The sequence below is a fragment of the Delphinapterus leucas genome, chromosome 1, assembly GCF_059928025.1.
Source record: "Delphinapterus leucas isolate spDelLeu-1000000601 "Yukka" chromosome 1, BTC_Dleu_Yukka2, whole genome shotgun sequence".
NCBI classification, from domain to species: domain Eukaryota; kingdom Metazoa; phylum Chordata; class Mammalia; order Artiodactyla; family Monodontidae; genus Delphinapterus; species Delphinapterus leucas.
In genome coordinates, this window is record NC_143129.1 from 114,444,775 (window position 1) to 114,469,029 (window position 24,255).

The window sequence follows — 24,255 nt, forward strand, 5'->3', positions numbered from 1 at the left end:
CTGGAGTTGGGTGGCTATTTCCTTTCCCATGTTAAGGAAGTTTTCGAGTATAATCTCTGGAAATATTTTCTCAGGTGCTTTCTCTGTCTCTTCTCCTTCTGGGACCCCTATAATACGAATGTTGTTATGTTTCATGTTGTCCCAGAGGTCTCTTAGGCTGTCTTCATTTCTTTTCATTCTTTTTTCTTTATTCTGTTCTGTAGCAGTGAATTCCACCATTCTGTCTTCCAGGTCACTTATCCATTCTTCTGCCTCAGTTATTCTGCTATTAATTCCTTCTAGTATAGTTTTCATTTCAGTTATTGTATTGTTCATCTCTGTTTGTTTGTTCTTTAATTCTTCTAGGTCTTTGTTAAACATTTCTTGCATCTTCTCGATCTTTGCCTCCATTCTTTTTCCAAGGTCCTGGATCATCTTCACTGTCATTATTCTGAATTCTTTTTCTGGAAGGTTGCCTATGTCCACTTCATTTGGTTGTTTTTCTGGGGTTTTATCTTGTTCCTTCATCTGGTACCTAGCCCTCTGCCTTTTCATCTTGTCTGACTTTCTGTGTATGTGGTTTCTGTTCCACAGGCTGCAGGATTGTAGTTCTTCTTGCTTCTGCTGTCTGCCCTCTGGTGGATCTAAGGGGCTTGTGCAAGTTTCATGACGGGAGGGGCTGGTGGTGGGTAGAGCTGGCTGTTGCTCTAGTGGGCAGAGCTTAGTAAAACTTTAATCCGCTTGACTGCTGATGGGTGGGACTGGGTTCCCTCCTTGTTGGTTGTTTGGCCTGAGGCAACCCAACACTGCAGCCTACCGAGGCTCTTTGGTGGGGCTAATGATGGACTCTGGGAGGGCTCACGCCAAGGAGTACTTCCCAGAACTTCTGCTGCTAGTGTCCTTGTCCTCACGGTGAGCCTCAGCCGCCCCCCACCTCTGCAGGAGACCCTCCAACACTAGCAGGTAGGTCTGATTCAGTCTCCCCTGGGGTCATTGCTCCTTCCCCTGGGTCCTGATGTGCACACTACTTTGTGTGTGCCCTCCAAGGGTGGAGTCTCTGTTTCCCCGAGTTCTGTCAGAGTCCTGCAATCAAATCCCCCTAGCCTTCAAAGTCTGATTCTCTAGGAATTCCTCCTCCTGTTGCCGGACCCCGAGGTTCGGAAGCCTGACGTGGGGCTCAGAACCTTCACTCCAGTGGGTAGACTTCTGTGGTATAAGTGTTCTCCAGTTTATGAGTCATGCATCCAGCAGTTATGGGATTTGACTTTACTGTGATTGTGCCCCTCCTACCATCTCATTGTGGCTTCTCCTTTGTCTTTGGATGTGGGGAGTCTTTTTTGGTGAGTTCTAGTGTCTTCCTTTCGATGACTGGTCAGCAGTTAGTTATGATTCTGGTGTTCTCACAAGAAGGTGTGAGAGAACATCCTTCCCCATTTTATGTTTTGAATGTCAAATTTCCATCTTTTTATTTTGTGTCTCCCTCAACTAATTATTTTAGTTATAGTTATTTTTCTTTTACTACTTTTGTCTTTTAATCTTCATACTAGCTTTATAATTAATCCACTACTTTGCTGTATATTTACCTTTCTATTGAGATTTATTCTTTCATGTTTTCATGTTACTAATTAGTAGCCTTTCTTTTCAGCTTAAAAAGGTCCCTTTAACATTTCATGTGAATTGCATTTAGTGATGATAGACTTTTTTAGCTTTCCCTTGTCTGATAAACTCTTTCTCTCTCCTTATCAATTATCATTCTGAATGATAATTTAGCTGGGTAGAGTATTCTTTTTTTTTTTTTTTCGGTATGTGGGCCTCTCACTGTTGTGGCCTCTCCCGTTGCGGAGCACAGGCTCTGGACGGGCAAGTTCAGCGGCCATGGCTCACGGGCCCAGCCGCTCCGCGGCATGTGGGATCTTCCCACACCGGGTCATGAACCTGTGTCTCCTGCATCAGCAGGCGGACTCTCAACCACTGTGCAACCAGGGAAGCCCTGAGTAGAGTATTCTTGGTTGTTAGTTTTTCCTTTCAGCACTTTGAATGTATTATGCCACCCCGTTTGGCCTGCATAGTTTATACTGAAAAGTTTAATACTGCTCATAGTCTTATGGGGGTTACCTTGTGGGTAACAAGTTATTTTTGTACTGCTGTTTTTAAGATTCTCTCCTTGTCTTTAACTTTTAACATTTTAATTATAATGCCCCTTTGTGTGGGTCTCTTTGGATTCATCTTATTTGGAACTCTCTGGGTTTCCTAGGTCTGGATATCTGGTTCCTTCCCCAGGTTATGGAAGTTTTCAGTCATTATTTCTTCCAATAATTTTTTCTGCCCTTTTCTCTCTTCTTCTTTTGGAACCCCTATGTGAGTGTTTATCTGCTTGATGTTGTCCCATAAGTTTCTTAAGCTATCTTCACCTTTATTCATTCTTTTTTCTTTCTTTTTATATTTTAACATTTTTATTGGAGTATAATTGCTTTACAGTGTTGTGTAAGTTTCTGCTGTATAACAAAGTAAATAAGTTACATGTATACATATATCCCCATATTCCCTCCCTCCTGTGCTTCACTCCCACCCTCCCTATCCCACCCCTCTAGGTGGTCGCAAAGCACCAAGCTGATCTCCCTGTGCTATGCAGCTGCTTCCTACTAGGTATCTATTTTACATTTGGTAGTGTATATACGTCAATGCCACTCTCTCACTTCATCCCAGCTTACTCTTCCCCCTCCCTATGTCCTCAACTCCATTCTCTATTTCTGCATCTTTATTCCTGTCCTACCCCTAAGTTCATCAGAACCATTTATTTTTAGATTCCATATATATGTGTTAGCATATGGTATTTGTTTTTCTCTTTCTGATTTACTTCACTGTGTATGACAGATTGTAGGTCCATCCACTTCACTATAAATAACTCAATTTCATTTCTTTTTATTGCCAAGTGATATTCCATTGTATATATGTGCCACATCTTTATGCATTCATCTGTCGATGGACACTTAGGTTGCTTCCATGACCTGGCTATTGTAAATAGAGGTGCAGTGAACATTGTGGTATATGACTCTTTTTGAATTATGGTTTTCTCAGGGTATATGCCCAGTAGTGGGATTGCTGGGTTGTATGGTAGTTAAATTTTTAGTTTTTTAAGGAACCTCCATACTGTTTTCCATAGTGGCAGTATCAATTTGCATTCCCAACAACAGTGCAAGAGGGTTCCTTTTTCTCCACACCCTCTCCAGCATTTATTGTTTGTAGATTTTTTGATGATGGCCATTCTGACCAGTGTGAGGTGATATCTCATTGTAGTTTTGATTTGCATTTCTCTAATGATTAGTGATGTTGAGCATCCTTTCACGTGTTTGTTGGCAATCTGTATATCTTCTTTGGAGAAATGTCTGTTTAGGTCTTCTGCCCATTTTTGGATGGGCAATATAGTCATTTTGCTTTTTTGATACTGTGCTGTATAAGCTGCTTTTATTTTTTGGAGATTAATCCTTTGTCAGTTGCTTCGTTTGCAAATATTTTCTCCCATTCTGTGGGTTGTCTTTTCGTCTTTTTTATGGTTTCCTTTGCTGTGCAAAAGCTTTTAAGTTTCATTAGGTCCCATTTGTTTGTTTTTGTTTTTATTTCCATTACTCTAGGAGGTGGAGCAAAAAAGATTTTGCTGTGATTTATGTCGAAGAGTGTTCTATGTTTTCCTCTACGAGTTTGATAGTGTCTGGCCTTACATTTAGGTCTTTAATCCATTTTGAGCTTATTTTTGTGTATGGTGTTAGGGAGTGTTCTAATTTCATTCTTTTACATGTAGCTGTCCAGTTGTCCCAGAACCACTTATTGAAGAGGCTGTCTTTTCTCCATTGTACATTCTTGCCTCCTTTATCAAAGATAAGGTGACCGTATATGCGTGGGTTTATCTCTGGGCTTTCTATCCTGTTCCATTGATATATTTCTGTTTTTGTGCCAGTACCATACTGTCTTGATTACTGTAGCTTTGTAGTATAGTCTGAAGCCTGGGAGCCTGATTCCTCCAGCTCCATTTTTCTTTCTCAAGATTGCTTTGGCTATTCAGGGTATTTTGTGTTTCCATACAAATTGTGAAACTTTTTGTTCTAGTTCTGTGAAAAATGCCAGGGCAGTTTGATAGTGATTGCTTTGAACTGTAGATTGCTTTGGGTAATATAGTCACTTTCACAATGTTGCTTCTTCCAATCCAGGAACATGGTATATCTCTCCATCTGTCTGTCTCATCTTTAATTTCTTTCATCAATGTCTTACAGTTTTCTGCATACAGGTCTTTTGTCTCCTTAGTTAGGTTTACTCCTAGGTTTTTTTTTTTTTTTTTGCGGTACGCTGGCCTCCCACTGTTGTGGCCTCTCCCATTGCGGAGCACAGGCTCCGGACGGGCAGGATCAGCGGTCATGGCCCAGCTGCTCCGTGGCATGTGGGATCCTCCCAGACCGGGACAGGAACCCATGTCCCCTGCATTGGCAGGTGGACTCTCAACCACTGCGCCACCAGGGAAGCCCTCTCCTAGGTATTTTATTCTTCTTGTTGCAATGGTAAATGGGAGTGTTTCCTTAATTTCTCTTACTGATTTTTCATTGTTAGTGTATAGGAATGCAAGAGATTTCTGTGCATTAATTTTGTATCCTGCTACTTTACCAGATTCATTGATTAGCTCTTGTAGTTTTCTGGTAGCATCTTTTGGATTCTCTATGTATACTATCATGTCATCTGCAAAGAGTGACAGTTTAATTTCTTCTTTTCAGATGTGGATTCCGTTTGTTTCTTTTTCTTCCCTGATTGCTGTGGCTAAAACTTCCAAAACTATGTTGAATAATAGTGGTGAGAGTGGGAAACCTTGTCTTTTTCCTTATCTTAGAGGAAATGGTTTCAGTTTTTCACCACTGAGAATAGTGTTGTCTGAGGTTTGTCACATTTGGCCTTTATTATGTCTCCACTTTCTGGAGAGTTTTTATCATAAATGGGTGTCGAATTTTGTCACAAGCTTTTTCTGCATCTATTGATATAATCATATGGTTTTTATTCTTCAATTTGTTAATATGGTGTATCACATTGATTGATTTTCATATATTGAAGAATCCCTTGCATTCTTGGGATAAACCCCACTTGATCATGGTGTATGATCCTTTTAATGTGCTGTTGGATTCTGTTTGGTAGTATTTTGTTGAGAATTTTTGTATTTATGTTCATCAGTGATATTGACTTGTAGTTTTCTGTTTTTGTGACATCTTTATCTTGCTTTGGTATCATGGTGATGGTACCCTTGTAGAATGAGTTTGGGAGTGTTCCTCCCTCTGCTATATTTTGGAAGAGTTTGAGAGGATAGGTGTTAGCTCTTTACTAAATGTTTAATAGAATTCACCTGTAAAGCCATCTGGTCCTGGGCTTTTGTTTGTTGGAAGATTTTTAATCACAGTTTCAATTTCAGTGCTTGTGATTGCTCTGTTCATATTTTCTGTTTCTTCCTGTTTCAGTCTTGGAAGGTTATACGTTTCTAAGAATTTGTCCATTTCTTCTAGGTTGTCCATTTTATTGGCATATAGTTGCTTGTAGTAATATCTCATGATCCTTCGTATTTCTGCAGTGTCAGTTTTACTTCTCCTTTTTCATTTCTAATTCTGCTTTTTGAGTCTTCTTTTTTTTCTTGATGAGCCTGCCTAATGGTTTATGAATTTTGTTTATCTTCTCAAAGAACCAGCTTTTAATTTTATTGGTCTTTGGTATTTTTCTCTTCATTTCTTTTTCCTTTGTTTCTGATCTGATCTTTATGATTTCTTTCCTTCTGTTAACTTTGGTGTTTTTTTTTTGTTTTTCTTTCTCTAATTGCTTTAGGTGTAAGGTTAAGTTGTTTATTTGAAATGTTTCTTGTTTCTTGATGTAGGAGTGTATTGCTATAAACTTCCCTCTTAGAACTCTTTTTGCTGCATCCCACAGGTTTTGGGTCATCATGTTTTCATTGTCATTTGTTTCTAGGAATTTTTTCATTTCCTCTTTGATTTCCTCAGTGATCTCTTTGTTATTTAGTAACATATTGTTTAACCTCTATGTGTTTGTGTATTTTACATTTTTTTCCCTGTAATTCGTTTCTAATCTCATAGCATTGTGGTCAGAAGAGATGCTTGATATGATTTCAATTTTGTTAAATTTACTGAGGCTTGATTTGTGACCCACAATATGATCTATCTTGGAGAATGTTCCTTTCACACTTGAGAAGAAAGTATAAAATGCTGTTTTCGGATGGAATGTCCTATAAATATCAATTAAATGTATCTGGTCTATTGTGTGATTTAAAGCTTCTGTTTCCTTTTTTATTTTCACTTTGGATGATCTGTCCATTGGTGTAAATGAGGTGTTAAAGTCCGCCACTATTATTGTGTTACTGTTGATTTCTTCTTTTATAGCTGTTAGCAGTTGCCTTATGTATTGAGGTGCTCCTATGTTGGGTGCATATATATTTATAATTGTTATATCTTCTTCTTGGATTGATCCCTTTATCATTATGTCATGTCCTTTCTTGTTTCTTGTAACATTCTTTATTTTAAAGTCTATTATATCTGATATGAGTATCGCTACTCCAGCTTTCCTTTGATTTCCATTTGCAAGGAATATCTTTTTCCATCCCCTGACTTTCAGTCTGTATGTGTCCCTAGGTCTGAAGTGGGTCTCTTGTAGACAGCATATATATGGGTCTTGTTTTTGTATCCATTCAACCAGTCTGTGCCTTTTGTTTGGAGCATTTAATCCATTTACTTTCAGGTAGTTATCCATATGTATGTTCCTATTACCATTTTCTTAATTGTTTTGGGTTTTTTATGGTAGGTGTTTTCCTTCTCTTGTGTTTCCTGCCTAGAGAAGTTCCTTTCCTTTAGCATTTGCTGTAAAGCTTGTTTGGTGGTGCTGAACTCTCTTAGCTTTTGCTTGTCTGTAAAGATTTTAATTTCTCTGTCGAATCTGAATGAGATCCCTGCTGGGTAGAGTAATCTTAGTTGTAGGATTTTCCCTTTCATCACTTTAAATATGTCCTGCCACTCCCTTCTGGCTTGCAGAGTTTTTGCTGAAAGATCAGCTGTTAACCTTATGGGGATTCCTTTGTATGTTATTTGTTTTTTTTCCCCTTGGTACTTTTATTTTTTTTCTTTGTGTTTAATTTTTGGTAGTTTGATTAATATGTGTTTTGGCATGTTCCTCCTTGGGTTTATCCTGTATGGGACTGTCTGCACTTCCTTGACTTGACTGACTATTTCCTTTCCCATATTAGGGAAGTTTTCAAGTATAATCTCTTCAAATATTTTCTCAGTCCCTTTCTTTTTCTCTTCTTCTTCTGAGACCCCTGTAATTCGTTGTTGGTGCGTTTAATGTTTCCCAGAAGTCTCTGAGACTTTCCTCAATTCTTTTTATTCTTTTTTCTTTATTCTGCTCTGCAGAAGTTATTTCCACTATTCTATCTTCCATGTCACTTATCTGTTCTTCTGCCTCAGTTATTCTGCTATTGATTCCCTCTAGAGTATTTTTAATTTCATTTATTGTGTTGTTCATCGTTGTTTGTTTCATCTTTAGTTCTTCTAGGTCCTTGTTAAACTTTTCTTGAATTTTCTCCATTCTGTTTCTGAGATTTTACATCATCTTTACTATCATTGCTCTGAATTTTTTTTCAGGTAGACTGCCTATTTCCTCTTCATTTGTTTGGTGTGGTGGGTTTTTACCTTGTGCCTTCATCTGCTGCATATTCTTTGTCTTCTCATTTCGTTTAGCTTACTGCTTTTGGAGCCTCCTTTTCGCAGGCTGCAGGTTCATAGTTCCTGTTATTTTTGGTGTCTGTCCCCAGTGGGTGAGGTTCATTCAGTGGCTTGTGTAGGCTTCCTGGTGCAGTGGATTGATGCCTGGTGTTCTGGTGGTTAGGCCTATATCTTGTCGTTCTGGCAGGCAGGGCTTTGTCCAGTGTTGTGTTTTAGTGTGTCTGTGAATTTAGGATGACTTTAGGCAGCCTCTCTGCTAATGGGTGGGGTTGTGTTTCTGTCTTGCTAGTTGTTTGGCATGCGGTATCTAGCACTGTAGCTTGCTGGCCATTGTGTGGAGCTCAGTCTTAGTGTTGAGACAGAGATATCTGGGAGAGCTTATGCTGATTAATATTATGTGGGGCCATGAGGTCTCTGGTGGTCTAATGTCCTGGACTCGCCTCTAGCACCTCAGAGGCTCAGGTCCGACACCGGGCCAGACCCTGCCAGCCACACGAGCCACACAGCTCAGAAGAAAAGGAAGAAAAACAAACAAACAAACAAACAAATGAACAGATAGAACGCCAAAACAAATGGTAAAAGCAAAACTAAACTGACGTCACACAAAGAAGCATACACGTACACAGTCATAAAAAGAAACAAAGAAACAAAAAAAAACAAAAAAAACCAAACAGACAGAATCCTAGGACAAATGGTAAAAGCAAACCTAAACAGACAAAATCACACAAAGAAACATACACATACATGCTCACAAAAAGAGAAAAAAGCAAAAAAAAAAAAAAAAAGAAGGAAGAGCAACCAAACCAATAAAAAAAAACAATCAGTGATAATAAGCACTAAAAACTAAACTAAGATAAACATAAAACCAAAAACGAATCAGATGCAGAAAGCAAACCCCAAGTCTACAGTCAATGTCCATTGACTCAATTTTGGGAACATTCATTGTCTATTCAGGTATTCCACAGATGCAGGGTTTATCAAGTTGATTGTGGGGATTTAATCCACTGCTCCGGAGGCTTCACAGAGAAATTTCCCTTTCTCTCCTTTGTTTGCACAGCTCCTGGGATTCAGCTTTCGTTTTGACCCCACCTCTGCGTATAGGCCACCTTCAGGTGCCTGTTTCCCACCCAGACAGAAGGGGGTTAACTCAGCAGCTGATTAGGGCTCTCTTGCTCACTCAGGCTGGGGAGAGGGAGGGGTACGGTAGTCATAATTGGAATACGGGGTGAGCCTGCGGAGGCCAGCATGACATTGTAACAGCCTGAGGCGCGCCGTGTGTTCTCCCGGGGAAGTTGTCCCTGGATCACGGGACCCTGGCAGTGATGTGCTGCACAGGCTCCCGGGGGGCTGTGGGTCATTACCTGCGCTTGCACACAGGATTCTTGGTGGCAGCGGCAGCAGCATTAGCAGTCCATGCCTATCTCTGCAGTCAGAGATGAGAGCTGTGACTCGTGCCCATCTCTGGAGCTCACTTAGGCAGTTCTGTGCTGTCTGTGGGAACACAGAGCAGGAATCCCCTCTCCTCACGCACCCCAAAACAATGGTTTCTTGCTTCTCCAGTAGGTCCAGACTTTTTCCTGGGCTCCCTCCCAGCTAGCTGTGGTACGCTAGCCCCCTTTAAGCTGTCTTCATGCAGCCAGCCTCAGTCCTCTCCCTGGGGTCTGACCTCCAAAGCCCAAGCCTCAGCTCCCACCCCCCACCTGCCCTGGTGGGTGAACAGAAAAGCCTCTCAGGCTGGTGAGTGCTGGTCGGCACTGATCCTTTGTGTGGGAATCTCTCCACTTTGCCCTCTGCACCCTGTTGCTGTGCTCTCCTCTGTGGCTCCGAAGCTTCCCCCCCATCTCCCCTGTCCCCACTAGTGGAGGGGCTTCCTAGTGTGTGGAAACTTCCTCCTTCATAGGTCCCTCCCAGAGGTGTGGGTCCCATCCCTATTCATTTGTCTCTGTTTTTTCTTTTTTCTTTTGCCCTACCCAGGTACGTGGGGAGTTTCTTGCGTTTTGGGAAGTCTGAGGTCTTCTGCCAGCATTCAGTAGGTGTTCAGTAGGAGTTGTTCCACATGTAGAGGTATTTTTGATGTGTTTGTGGGGAGGAAGGTGATCTCCACATCTTACTTCTCTGCCATCTTGAAGGTCTCCTCTCTTCTTTTTTCTTTCTGATGCTCTGATGGGGTGAGTTCTTCTGATTGGGTGCCTTGTCTTCGAGTTGACTAGTCTTTCCTTCTGTTTCATCTAGCCTGCTGTTTAACCACTCTAGTGTATTTTTCAGTTCAGTTATTGTATTCTTCAACTCTGTGACTTCTGCTTGGTTCTTTCTTGTATTTTCTAATATTTTTTGAAGTCCTCACTGTGTTCATCCATTTTTCTCCTGAGTTTGGTGAGCATCTTTATGACCATCCTTTGAATGCTTTATCAGATAAATTACTTATCTCTATTTCATTAAAGTTTTTTTTCTGAGGTTTTATTTTGTTGTTTGTTTTGTTGTTTGTTAACTCTTTCTGTTGGTTTCTATGCATTTGATGAAATAACCACCTCTCCCATTCTAGAAATAGTGGCTTCATGTAAGAGATGAACTTTGTCATTCAACCCTGCCCTAGGTGTTGGTTGTCTCTCAAACCTTTGTGATTATCCAAGGAGCCTATTATATTTTAAATAGTTCTCAGTAGTCAAGGGTGTGCCAACACTTGTCAAAGTCCCAGAGGGGAGGATCTCAGTCAGCATGTAGGTTCAGGCTGATTGGAAGCCAGACCCTCAGACAGCAGCTTTTAAAATATGCAAATATACACAATCCTGTGGGACCACAAGTGTATGCCCCGCTGGTCACCAGAACCAGGTAATCTGGAGGTCTCCCCTGGTGGCAGTCATAAAAATCAGGGCTCTAGACAAGTGTATAAGCTCTTTTCTGTGATACTGGTGAGACATAGTGAGGCAGAGGGAGACCACAAAGATGGCATCCTTTGGGCCATGTTCTCTGAGAGTAGCTGCATAGGCCCTTAGGTGTGTGCCAGACCTGAAGCTTGCCCATCTGGCCAAAGCTCCAGGACAAGAAAATAGGCCTCTTTCACAAAAAGCCTGGGAATGTCTGTCTGTTGTCTGTGTAGTACCTTGGGGATAGTAGCCTGTCAAGAGTTGTGTCTCTGATTGGTACATACAAGTCCCCTGCCACAAGAAGCAAGCAGTCAAGGGGTGTCACCTGGACAGTATCCTCAAAAACTGGGTACTAGACATAAAAACCAAGGGACCAGATATGTGTAAGATTTCCCCTCTAGGAGATACTAGCACTCTGGTGCATAGCAGAGAGAGAGTGCGAAGATAGCAGTTGCCCTCTGAGGTCTGTGGCAGGGATTACAGTCAGCCCTTACATGTGTGTTTAACTAGAAGCCTGCTTCTAGGCTGCATGTATGATGATTAGCTAATAGGCCTCTTTCACAGAGACTGAACTTTGTTGCCTCTTTCTGTGCTCTGGGGGTGGTATCTGTTTAAGAACTCTTTCCGTTTATTACAGTCTTGTGTGACTTGCAAGCAGAAGCTCCACTGGCCACCAGAGCCAGGCCATGTAGAGGTGTCCTGTGTATAAACTGCAAAAATTGGGGTATATGACAAAGGTATATGTTCCTTTCTGGAAGATACTGGTGATTTGGAGTAAGGCAGAGGGACTGTGCAAAGATTCCATCCACCGGCCTGTATTCCCTGCGAGCACTTCCTTAGGCCACTAGATATGTGTCAAGGCAGAGGCGTGCACCTCAGGCTAAAGCTCCTGGACTAGCAAATAGACTCCTTTCACACACTTGGGGTTGTGTTTCAGTCTGCTGTCTGGACAGTGCACCAGGGTGGTAGCCTTCCTAGAACTGTCTCTCTGATTGTTACAGTCCCTTCAGGCCCAGGAACACAAACTCCCCTGGCCTCCAGAGTCAGCAATCAAGGGGCATCCCCTGGGCAGTAGCTGTACAAATCAGGCTTGCAGACATGTGTAAAAACTCCCTTCTGGGAGATACTGGTACTCTGGAGCACTGTAGAGGGACAGTGTGAAGATGGTGCCCACTGACTGTGGTGAGGCAGAGGGGGGAGAATAAAGATGGTACCCACTGGAAAAAGAAAAAAAAAGAGATTGTGGTGTCCCCTAGGGGGCTAGAGCAAGGCAGAGGGAGAGTATAAAGATGGCATCACCAGTCTCTGTCCCCAGGAAAGGTTTCAGCAGTCTCCTACATGTGTGAGTTAAATTAGATGCCTGCCCGTCAGGCTAATGCTTTAACATAAGTAGAGTGAGCCTCTTTCACTTTGTTATTGTCTGTCTCTGTGCTGGGCCCTGGGGAGGATGAGTCCTAGCACTCAAGCCTTTTAAAAGCCAATTCTGAGTCTTGTGGGTTCGGTGAATGCAAGCCTCATTGGTTTTCAAAACTAGATATTTTGGGGGCTCATCTCTCAAGTGCAGGTCTTAAAAGCTGGGGTGCTGGATGTGGGGTTCCAACCCTGCGCTCCTCAGCTCTGGGTTTGAATTCCCTCCTGATTCTGGATTGCATGCTGGGGGTGGAGTTTATGGTGAGATTGTGTCCCAGCCTCCCCTACCCATTTCAGTGTGTTTTTCTTCTCATTTTCCTGATGTGTAGTCATTGTTCAGCCAGCCTTTAGGGCTTTTTTTTTTTTAAAGAGGAAATTGTTCCATATGTAGCTGTAGACTGTATGTCCATGGGAGGAGGTGAGTTCATGATCTTCTTATATTGCTGTGTTGAACCGTAACCCATCCTCTTTTTGAAAACATTTTTTAAAAATATTGAAACAGTTTCAAATTTACAAAAAATGTTGCAGTGACCAATTTTTATATGAATTTCTTTCTGGACTTAGAAGTTCTAAGATCATTCAGATATGGTAAATTTGAAACCCTATCAGTAGGAACACAAATCATGATTATAAATTCTCTTGGGAGACCTTTCTCTCCGCCCTTTTCAGAGCTTACTCCATGACAGAAAATCTTCCTTGTCATCTTGCTGTGGCAGGGATTGACTTTTTCGCTGAGGGTACAGAACTTCCCAGATCTTTTTATGGGGGGAGGGCATGAGGAGGGGCTCATAGTTTCTAATTTCTGTGTGCACCAAGGGCCCAAATTCTTATCTCCAGCTACCATATGAGTTTAAAGCTACCTTCCTCATCCAACCCCCTTCCCACTCAGGATAGGATCATACTGTGTGCTCAGAGTTCCAGTGTTCAGTTCTTTATTTCTGACACCTAAGTATTTCTCTCTTTTTTTGCAAACTCAAATATGTATTAAAAATTTTTTTTTTCACTCTACATAGCATTACTAGCTGTTTGTAATGGAAGAGCTTTCATGTTATCTGGTCTGACTGTATTAGTTAGGAATTGATTGTGTTCAGCTTAAGTTACAGAAACCTGGGTACAGTGACTTACTAAAATAGGGATTCATTTTTTCACCTGCTAAGAAGTTCAGAGGTTGGCAGCTTTCTATGTTTCTATTTTGCTATTTGTAGCATGTAGCTTTCATCCCCATATCTCAGGATGGTTCCTATACTTCTAGCCATTACATATGTCTTAAAGGCAGAAAAAAGATGAAAGGTGAAATCAAAAGGTACTTGCAACTGAGTCTGCTTTCCTTTTTCTTTTTTTAAATCAAGAAAATAGCATTTTCATAAGCGCCACCTAGTAAACTTTTATTTGCATCTCTTTGACCAGACGTGGGTCATTTGATTCCTTCTAAAAGCAATAGAGTTTGATAAATGCAGTGTGCGCTGTTGAAAAATACCCATTTTTTTTTTTAACAAGGCACATTGTCATGCTGAACAAGACGGGGGTACTGTTAGCAAAGAAGAAGTGGAGAAGAGTTATAGGACAAGCAACTATCAATATCTGCCATGCTTCTGTGCGGCAAGAACTGAACGTCTCCTGTGTTCTTTCTGCTGCACTGCAACTTCCTTTCAGTTTTTAGACTGAACAGGGTAGGCAACATAACTCGCAGGGCAGAGTACAAAATGGAAGTATAGAACTCCTTGTTCAAGAAATAGGAGAAAAGTGTCAAAGGTACAAAAGTAGAAAACTTTTTCCTTTCTTCTGTGGTCTCTCAACTTTCATAGTGTTTTTAATTTGCTACTTAATGTCATTCAAAGCAAAAAATAAATAAATAAAAATTTAGATTATTAGCATGAATTTTACCTTGCATCTTCATATTGTAAATGCCAGCTTTAAAACGCAAATATAAGACCATTTAACATGTATGCATAATCATTGAAATTACACAATTTGTAATTCTTAGTGTGTCCATACATTTCTATTTCATTCTTACCAAAGTAGTAGAAATGCTGTACAAATCTAATTCAGTTTTTAAAATTTCATTTCTTGATATATGCACATTCTACCAATATTCTGTACCTTTGGCTTAATGATGAATAAGGAAGGACCGAAAGGAAGATGAACTATAGATTGCCCTTTCGTTCTCTCATCATTTTCAGTGTCATTGGTTGGAAGCTTCCATATAAACTTACCTTATTCTCTCATTGGTCTGATGGAATTCTTTATTCATGAAGTGTTGTTAACACTATGTGAATGTGGCAGCAAGGACTGGCAGTGAATATGTGTATCTGAAAGTGCTGATATGGAAAGATTTCTAAGATATAATAATAAAAAAAACAACATGCGGAACAGTGTGTGAGTCTGTGTAAATAAAAAATGAATGTGTTTGTTAAGTATATATAAGTACTTTGTATATGCAATAATTTTAAGAAACTTTTTTTCAGTGGTTATCTTTGGGGAAAAAGTACAGTGGTGCAAGGAGTGGGAAGGGTTGAAGTCTTTCACTTTTCATTTTGTATCTTTCTTTACCGCTTGGATTTTCAGCCTGTGTGTGTCTGTTTGCTTGTGTGTGTGTGTGTGTGTGTGTGTATACACACTTATATATAACATTTCTTTCATATTTTAATTTTTTAGTTTTAGAGTACTCTAACAATTTTATTGATTTAATAAATATGATGCATGCTCATTAAAAATATTGAAATGGCAAAGCAATGGACAAGGAAGAAAGCAACCAGCAACCCAGAACCACCACCCAGAAATAGCCAGTGTAAACATTTGGTGAAAATCTCTTTCTATATAAATACAGATGAAGAATGAGTGAGAGACACAGAAGGAAAGATAAAAAAGAGAAAGGGACAGTTATAAAAGGCATTAAATTAAGTTTACTTGAATTTAACAGAAAAAAAAAACTAGAATGAAAAATGAATAGCTAAACTTCATTATTTTTTTCTGCAAGAGGTATTAGATCCTAAAGGACCCCTCTTGGAGTCATTGGAATCTTTTTGTATGAGTTTTTTTCCCCCCCTCCTTTGACTACTGGTTTCAATCTTAGACATTGTCTATTAACTTATTATATGAAAGATGAGATAATGAGAACTCATATTTTTTTACCTTTCCTTTGTCTCCCTACAAACTTATACTGCTTTTATTATTTCTAATTTTCAGTAGAGAATTAAACAGAGAGTCAGGATTAATGTTCAGTGTCACTAGAGGATGTAGGAAAACAAGTACTCTCATATACTGTTGAAGGAAGTTATACATTGATAAAGACATTTGGGATGATAATTATTTATCAGCATATGAAATGTATAAGGTCTTTGACCCAGCAATTCTACCTGTAGGAATCTATCCAAAGACATGTTTGTACAGAGATAAGTATACAAAGATACTTTTGTAACACTGTTTTAATACTAAAAAATTGGAAACAACTTAAATATTAATCAGTAAGGAAATAGTTTTATGACTTATAGTGCATTCATAATTTGGAATAGTATACACTTGTTAAAAGAATGATGGAGATAAATATGTACTAAAATGGAAAAAAAGTCTCAATTATGTTGTTAAGAGAAAAAAAGCAAGTCATATATTATACCTACAGTGTGATTCCATTTATTTATTATAAAAGAATATATATATTTATACATAAGCATAAAATTTACATACCCACATTGGTACAGAATGGTACACGTAGAGAAAGAGACAAAGAGGAAGAGACTGGGTGGATAAAGAGGAACTTTAACATTTAACTGTATATACTTAAAAACTGCTTTAGTGTTTTACAATAGGAATGTATATGTTGTATAAAAGATAGAGAGGGGGCTTCCCTGGTGGCGCAGAGGTTGAGAGTCCGCCTACTGACGCAGGGGACACGGGTTCGTGCCCTGGTCCAGGAATATCCCACGTGCTGCGGAGCGGCTAGGCCCATGAGCCATGGCCGCTGAGCCTGTGCATCCGGAGCCTGTGCTCCACAATGGGAGAGGCCACAACAGTGAGAGGCCCGTGTACTGCAAAAAAAAAAAAGATAGGGAGGAGAAAAAAGAAAAAATAACTAGTTTCTTCTCAAAAATTTAATATTAATATGTGAGACTAAGATACCTAATTAATTTTGTCTAGTAATTCATATTTAAGGATTAATATGATCATTAAATCTGCATTATATTTCAAGTGAAAAAAACAAAGCAGCTTCTGACACAATCCACATGACTTGCCATAGATATTGGCCAAAAAGTAAAAACTTTCCCTCACCTCAAAATGACATAATTTCTCTCCTGTTATGCTTAGGATCTTGGAATAATTTAATTTGCCACCTTCTTTGTTCCTGAGTAAAAGTGCTAGGTTAACAGCAATGTTATTCTCTTTCAAAGTATTTCTAGAAATATCTTGGTCTTTATGCCCAAGTTTTCACTGGAAGAACTGAATACTCATTCCACTCATTCTGCTTGATTATACTTTTGTTTTATACTTTAGTTAATGATACTACTTTGTGACTTGAGATGAAATCTAAAAGAAAGAGTAAAATAACAGGTTGACCCACATTGTTGTAATTTAGGTTAATATGACTCTTACTAGCAATAAACTTCCTATACTGAAAGGTACATATCAGTTATTCACTGATGCTTTGAAGTATGGGAATAAGGAGACAATATCATCAAATGCAGTGGTGTAAGTTTAAACTCTTAAGTTCCCAAGGAAAATTTCAAAAAGACCCACTTACCTGTTGCTTACCAGTCAGATCAACTAACAGACACCTATTATGAGCAATCCCTAACAGACACCTATTATGAGCAATCCCTTTGGTAAATTCAATACAGTACACCAACCAATATAAGATTGCCCCTTCTATCAAAGGACAGACCCACATAAGATTTTATGGAAAGTCAAATCTAAGAAAGTCTAGTTTTGAATGCATTCTAGTGATTGTGCTGGAGTTAAGGATATCCACAAGTCTTACTCAGAAGCACAAAATGTGATCCTTGTGCTCCGAGGGCATATAATCTAGTTTTGTTCACATGCAAAGAAAACCTACACTGTGAGGTTGTGTGATGCCAAGTATTAATTGAACAGAACAGATAAGTGTTATAGAAAGTCAGAGAAAGGACACATTATTACTCTACTACACATAGAGTAGTCAGGTAAACCCTAGAGCATGAGACAGGAGACATCTAATAATGTTTAGAAGGCAGTTGGAAATATGTAACTAAAGCTTGGGAAAGAACACCAGGTTAAAGGTACAATTGTTTGAGTATTTGCATAGATGTGATAGATAAGATTTCCATCAGGAGATATACAGTGAGAAGGAAAGGAAGGTTAAAGCTTGAAGAAAAGAGTAAGACACTGTGAAAATAAGAAAAGACAGATTTTAAAAAATAGTAGAACATTTGGAAATTTAAAACACAGTCATTAAAATAAAAATCTTATGGACTGATTAATAGCTTATTAGATGCAGATGAAGAGATATTAGTAAATGAAGATAGTTCTGAGGAAATTATACAGAAAGGCAGCATGAAGAAATAAGGAATGAAAAGTATGAATTAAGAAAAATGATAGGGTGAGAAAGTTCAATATATTATCCAATAAGATTTCCAGAAAGCCAGATAAGAAAGGAGACAGACAAGTTTGATGAGATAATGGTTGATAATTTCAAAACTTTGAAAGAATTGATGAAATACTGTCTCAAGGTCAATAATCAGAAGTCTCAAGCAAAATAAAAAGAAGTATACTCTAGGCACATTGTAGCAAATTGGAATACTGCAAAAAAAAAGATAAAATCTAGAAAGGAATCAGATATAAAAGATAGGTTACTTGCAAAGAAATAACTATTGGATTAGCAATAGAGTAGCAACAGATTTCTCAAGAACAGTGGAAGCCAGAAGTTAATTAAACAGTATCTTCAAGGAGCTGAGGAAAAACCAATAAACTTAGAATTTAATACACAACTAAAGTATCGCTTAATAGTTCCAAATAATGACACTTTTCAGACAAAGATTGAGAAAATTTACCTCTCACAGATTGTCATTGAAAGACTAAAATATCCACATTAATTCTGTACATTGTTTAAAGATATATTCATATGTCTTACATATGTATCATATACAGTACATGTAAATGGTAAAATTATATAAACAAGCATATATGGGGATATATATAAACGTATAGCTGATTCACTTTGTTATACAGCAGAAACTAACACAACATAGTAAAGCAATTATACTCCAATAAAGATGATATAAAAATAAATGAAAAATAAAATAAGGGAAAAAATAATAAAAAAAATAAAAACAAGCATGGGAATGAAAAAACACCTAATTCAAAATAGTGTTTATGTGTGAGAGGAGAGAAGAGAATGGAATTAGAGCTTCATTTGTATTTTTTAAGCTAGTTATACAGGCATTCATTCTATTTTTTAAGGCATTTTTTGGTCTACTTGAAATATATTTAAAAAGGGAGTAGGGAGTTTTAAGAAAAGGAATGATCTACAATATCAAATATTGCATGAGAAAATGAGAACAGGAAATTCCACAGATTTGGATACTTAAAGCCCACTGAATACGCTCCAGAGAATTGTTTTCCTAGAGAAGGGAGAATGAAAACATCCATTCCAGTCTGCCTACATGTGTTCCTATCATTTCTCCCCTCCTGTTATAGTAAAAGAGATGTCCCTCTGCCCATCAAATATCAGTCCTTTCCCTGTGTGTTCTGGATCCTACCTCTCCCACCTTTTTAGGGTCCATATATTTACCCCTTTCTTTCCTATATTTTCATTTTCTCCCTTTCTACAAGTTCCTTTCCAATATTTAAACATGCTTAGGTCTCTCCTTTTTTTAAACTCCTCTTCCCCGATTGCTGCGAAACCAAATACTGCCTCTTTCCACTCTCACAGTCCTATTCCAACCACTGCCTTTTTTATCTCCTTCCCATGTCAAACATCTTAAAAGAATTATCTCCAATTAGTGTCTCAATGTCTGTACCTCCCATTTACCTCTGAAACCACTCTAATGTAACTCCTCCCCCGACCCCCATTCCACAAAAATTATTCTCCTTAAGGTCACCAGTGATTTCTCTGTCTTGACCTCTTACCATTACTTATTTCTCACTATTTCCTTCTTATCCATCATCATAATGCAGTATTTACTGAGCATTTACCATATGCCAGACACTGTTTTAAGCACTTTATGTGTATTATTTCCTTCTTGAAACCTCTCTTCCTTTGGCTTCTATGACATAACACCCCTCTGATTTTCCTTCTACTTCTCAAGTAGCTACTCTTTGGTTTCTTTGCTCATCCTCATCTCTTCATCTTTAATAGATGAAGTTCCTCAAGGCATCATCCTTATTCCTCTATTCTTCTCACTTTATACCACAGATATTGCTTCCACTCATATATGTCTATATATACACAGATGACTTTCAATTTTATTTTCATTTCATCCACTAGTGTTTCAGCATGTAATTCTTTAAAAGATAAGAACTCTTTTTTTTTTTTTTTTGGTTAAACGTAACCACAATACTATTATCATACCCAAAACAAAAGTAATAATAATTCCTTAATATTGGCAAATACTGGGTCAGTGGCAACTTTCCAATTGTCTCATAAATATCATAAAATTCAGATTCTAATCAAGTTACTTGATTGCAAACCTTTAGTGGTTTCTCAATATTCTTAGAATAAAGAACAAAATCTATAACCTGTCCTACAGATCTTGCATGATTTTTCCTTGTTTATCTAGTCAGCCAGATCAATAGAATTGAATCTAGAGACCTAAAATGTTATTTCACATCTATTATCTTGAGTTGACATCTAATTGATAATAATAAGTCAGAAAAAGGAACTGAAACACTCATGGTGAAATTTTTGTCTTTTGGAGTTTGTTTTGACAAAAACCAGGGAGTTGAGAAATACTCATTAGAGAAATGATGCAGGCCTGGCTCAGCTAAGGTAGAGATGCTAATGGAAGGGTCTTGATAGACATTACCCTTGGACAGCCTGCCACATATGCTACACAGCAAACTCTCAGGGTTTGGGGAAAATCCAATACAATTTAAATTGTTTTTTTTGTTATCCCTGGACAACCTTCACAAGGACAGACTGCCTAGATGGACCTCTTTGCTGTCAGCTAATTAGTTTACCACTAAAGATGTGCAAACACAACTCAGTCTTCTGAGACTGCAGTTTTTTCCTCATAAGTACAGTTTTTGCCCTTGTTCCTGGATAGCAGTCTAATGACTGTATCCCTGTATGTTAAAAATTTTGTTTGTAGGTAAATAACTAAATGTCTCTGAGTTGTTCTTTGATAATAAAAACTTAGTTGTACTTGCAAATTTGTTCTTTCTCTACTCTTTCTCACCTTAATACCTCAACCAGCTCAGTTTTTCAAGACGGAAATCTGGGAATATTTTCAATGCTTTCTTGTCCCTCATGCCTGGTTCCTTCCCAATATCCAATTCATCACCAAGATCTGAATCTGCTTTCACAATACATCTTGACAGCAACCACTATAGTCTGAGCCCAAACCATGTATTGTTTGGGCTATTTAAATACTTTCCTAATTGGCCCTAATTGCTTTCCCTACATTCACATTCATCTCCTTCCATTTCACTTCCCCAGGGAGTCAGAATGTTCTTTTAAAACCATATATCTTATCACATATCTTTCCCTGTTTAAATACTTCAAATTGCTTCTATGATACCTATGATAAAATGATAAATCCTGAATTTGTTACATGGCCTATTCTTTCACAAGGCCCTGCTTGATCTGGCCCCCATATACACCTGTCTAATCTAATCTGGTACTGTTGTCTCCCTTACAACTATAGCTACACTGACCTTCTTTCAATTCTTTTGGCACCAAACCTTTTCCCACCTCAGGACCTGCACTCATGCTGTCCCTCTGTCTTAAATTTGTGATGGGAATATGTGAACCAACTTCTAGAGAATAAGAAGATGTCAGCCTAACCTAAAAAATTAATTGTTATGAACCTCAAGTATTGTGCATAACTCCAGTGTTCAGTTGAGCTGTTAGATGATTCCTATATATATATATATATATATATATATATATATATATACATTTTTTTTTTTTTTGCGGTACGCGGGCCTCTCACTGTTGTGGCTTCTCTCGTTGCGGAGCACAGGCTCCGGACATGCAGGCTCAGCGGCCATGGCTTACGGGCCCAGCTGCTCCGCGGCATGTGGGATCTTCCCGGACCAGGGCACGAACCCGTGTCCCCTGCATCGGCAGGCGGACTCTCAACCACTGCGCCACCAGGGAAGCCCGACTCCCATATTTTTAAAGAATAAGAAATTGGTTCACAAATCACTTCCTCAGAGGGTTAAGGATTCTCTTCTAATGTCCTTCATAGCTCTAAACACAATTTATAATTTTATTAATTTATATAATTGTTTGATAACTCATCCCTATTAGTCTGTGAACTCTAAAAGGAAAGGGATCATATCTACTTTTTAAAAATTCTATATAATAATTGTCTAGCATATAGTAGATACCAAACACTTTGAACAAATGAGTGAGTGAGATGTTTGGGGAAGCATTTAGTTCAGTGCCTGGCAAACAATACTCAACTTGATTTTCCTTTTTCATTTTAAACATTTACATTAGATATTGGTCTTTTATTTAATGGAATGTTGCTAGGGTGTTTTTTTTTAAAGTATGTATTTTAAATCTTTCGGATGGCTACAGATGTCCACTAGATGTCAGCCTAACTGAAAAAATTAATTGCTATGAACTTCAAGTATTGTGCATGATTCCAGTGTTCCGTTGAGCTGTTAGATGATTCCTATATTTTTAATTAAATGAAGATATAATGTTTTCGTAAATACCTTTGAATTTGAGATGGTGGATGCTCCATGATTGTATATTGAGTACTGAGAATATAATTCTCTTGTGTTGTAAAACTCTATTAGTAAAATATTTATGAAATATAATAATAAGGTAATAAAAGCTGCTAATATTTATTTGGCTTCAACTACATGCCAGACACTTTGCTAAATGCTTAAATGTTTTATCTCATTTAATCTCAATTGATTTCTAAATTAAGACAGTAACTAAAACTATCTCAAATGATTAAAAAATCCTGTGAGATAAATAGTATTACTAACACCATTCAAAAACTGGAGTTTAAAGAGGTTAAGTAGCTGTTCTTAAAAACTCCAAAAGAGATAGCATAATGTATCATAATTACTTATTTATTAAAATAAACACTTATTTATAAAAAATTTAAAAATACTTCTTTGGTCAAGAGGTTGTTATTTAATTTTATTTATTTTATTATTTATTTTGGCTGCACTGGGTCTTAGTTGCGGCACGTGGGATCTTTTAGTTGCAGCATGTGGACTTCTTAGTTGTGACATGCATGTGGGCTCTAGTTCCCCGACCAGGGATCGAACCTGGGCCCCCTGCATTGGGGCCCCCTGGAGTCTTACCCACTGGACCACCAGGGAAGTCCCAAATATGTTTTAATAATGGGTGACTTGTCAACATTCATTGCCACTTGGAACTGAGGATTTTGTTTATATTACAGCTAAATAAATGATGCTGTTTAGTGGAAGAGATTAGGATGGTAGTGGAAAGAGCACAGATTTGGAATTACACAGACTTTGGTTTGCATCTCAGTATCACCATTTACTAGCTTTACTCTGATGTTGGGCAGGTTATTTCCTATCTTTGAGCCTCAGTTGCCTTGTCAGTTAAGAGGGGTTATAATGTAATGCCTGCTTTACAGTGCTGAAGTAAAGGTTAGATAGGAAAGTATATGGAAAGTGACTACCACAGTGACTGGCATGTAATAAGTCATAGTTTTTATTATTTTTTTAATAAATGTCTCAACCTGAGAAAAATAGATATTAATTTTGTGGATACTATGGGTAAACAAACCCTCATATTTTTGTGATGGTAGATGAATATGCAAAATACCAATGCCAAGTTCATACCCAAATGACTTAAAATTCATCTATGCACAGTTACCTACAAAAATTATTTAACTTGCAAAATTATTGATAATATTTTTATTGAGGAGCTAAGGATTAAGATCATATATTTTGTACTCAGTTGACATTTTTCAAGTACCTTTGGTGTTTGGGTGTGATGATGAAGGGGGTAGAAATGAGATTCACTATCTTCTTTCCATGTTTATCACTACTTACCATTTACTAATATAGTACATTACTTCTTGCTTAGATTCCTTTAATAACCTCCCAAATCATCTCTCCATTTCAGTTTCCTTTACACAAGTTGGAAAGATGGATACTCCCCAAATTACAGCTCAAACCATGTGACAGCTTGCTCAAGCATCTTCAGTCTCCATTGCCTACCAATGTAAGTATACACTAATCTTGGTTGGAGTCATATTGTAGACTGTTTCCCCATTTTTACTTTACGATATGCCCCTGTGTACATCCAGAGCCAGATCAGGATATGTGAGCACAAAAACTAACAATTATAAAAGTACTTTACTTATCTATGTTTATAAACAAATATAGTATGTTTTGTGTGGTTTTAATTTATGTACATGGTATCATACCGTGCCTATAATTCTGTAGTTTTCCTTACTCAATATTATATATATGAAATCTGTTTAATATTGATTAGAGGTAGGTAGACATGATCTATTTCTTTTGGCTGTTGTATAGACCCATCTTACGAATACACCACATTTTGTTTGTCCAGTCCGCTACAGGGGGATAGTTAGAGTGTTTCCAGTTTTCACTGTTAAAAATCATGCTGTAGTGAACATCTTCATGTATCCTAGAACACAAATATTAAGAGTTTCTTTAAGAGGTCTACATATAAGTGTCTGCATATTTTTTATTTTACTAACTACCACCAGTTGCCTTCAGCAGAAAGTTCCTGTTTCCTCCCATTTTAACGAAAGCTTGATAAATATTATTGGGTGGAAATAGTATCTTCTGGGCTTTTTTTTTTTTTCAAATGTGCATTTTCTTTGGCTGACTTCAAGATTGAGACTCTTTTCCTAAAGTGATTGGCCTTTTAATTTTCCTTCCCTGTGCATTGACAATTCGTGTCCTTTGCCCATTTTGTTGTTGTTGTTGAATTGTTGACATTTTTTTCTTTTTTCCCCCCTCTTTTTTTTTACTGAATCTAAAAATATCTGCTTCTCATTTGTCATAAACCTTTAGTGTCTTTAAATTTTTTTTTTACTATCTTAAATTTATATGTAATTAAAATTCAAAGAATTGAGTATTTTAGTACATGAATA

At 38.1% G+C, this 24,255-nt stretch overlaps 1 pseudogene across 1 annotated transcript in view; it reads left to right on the forward strand.

The window, feature by feature from the left end:
* The window catches only part of LOC115801810 (HIG1 domain family member 1A, mitochondrial pseudogene), a 135,174-nt pseudogene that overhangs the window by 14,641 nt on the left and 96,278 nt on the right, over positions 1-24,255 (forward strand). Inside the window, exon 2 of the transcript XR_016394821.1 lies at positions 23,256-23,354. The product of XR_016394821.1 is annotated as an HIG1 domain family member 1A, mitochondrial pseudogene (transcript). The remainder of the gene's footprint in view (positions 1-23,255; positions 23,355-24,255) is intronic.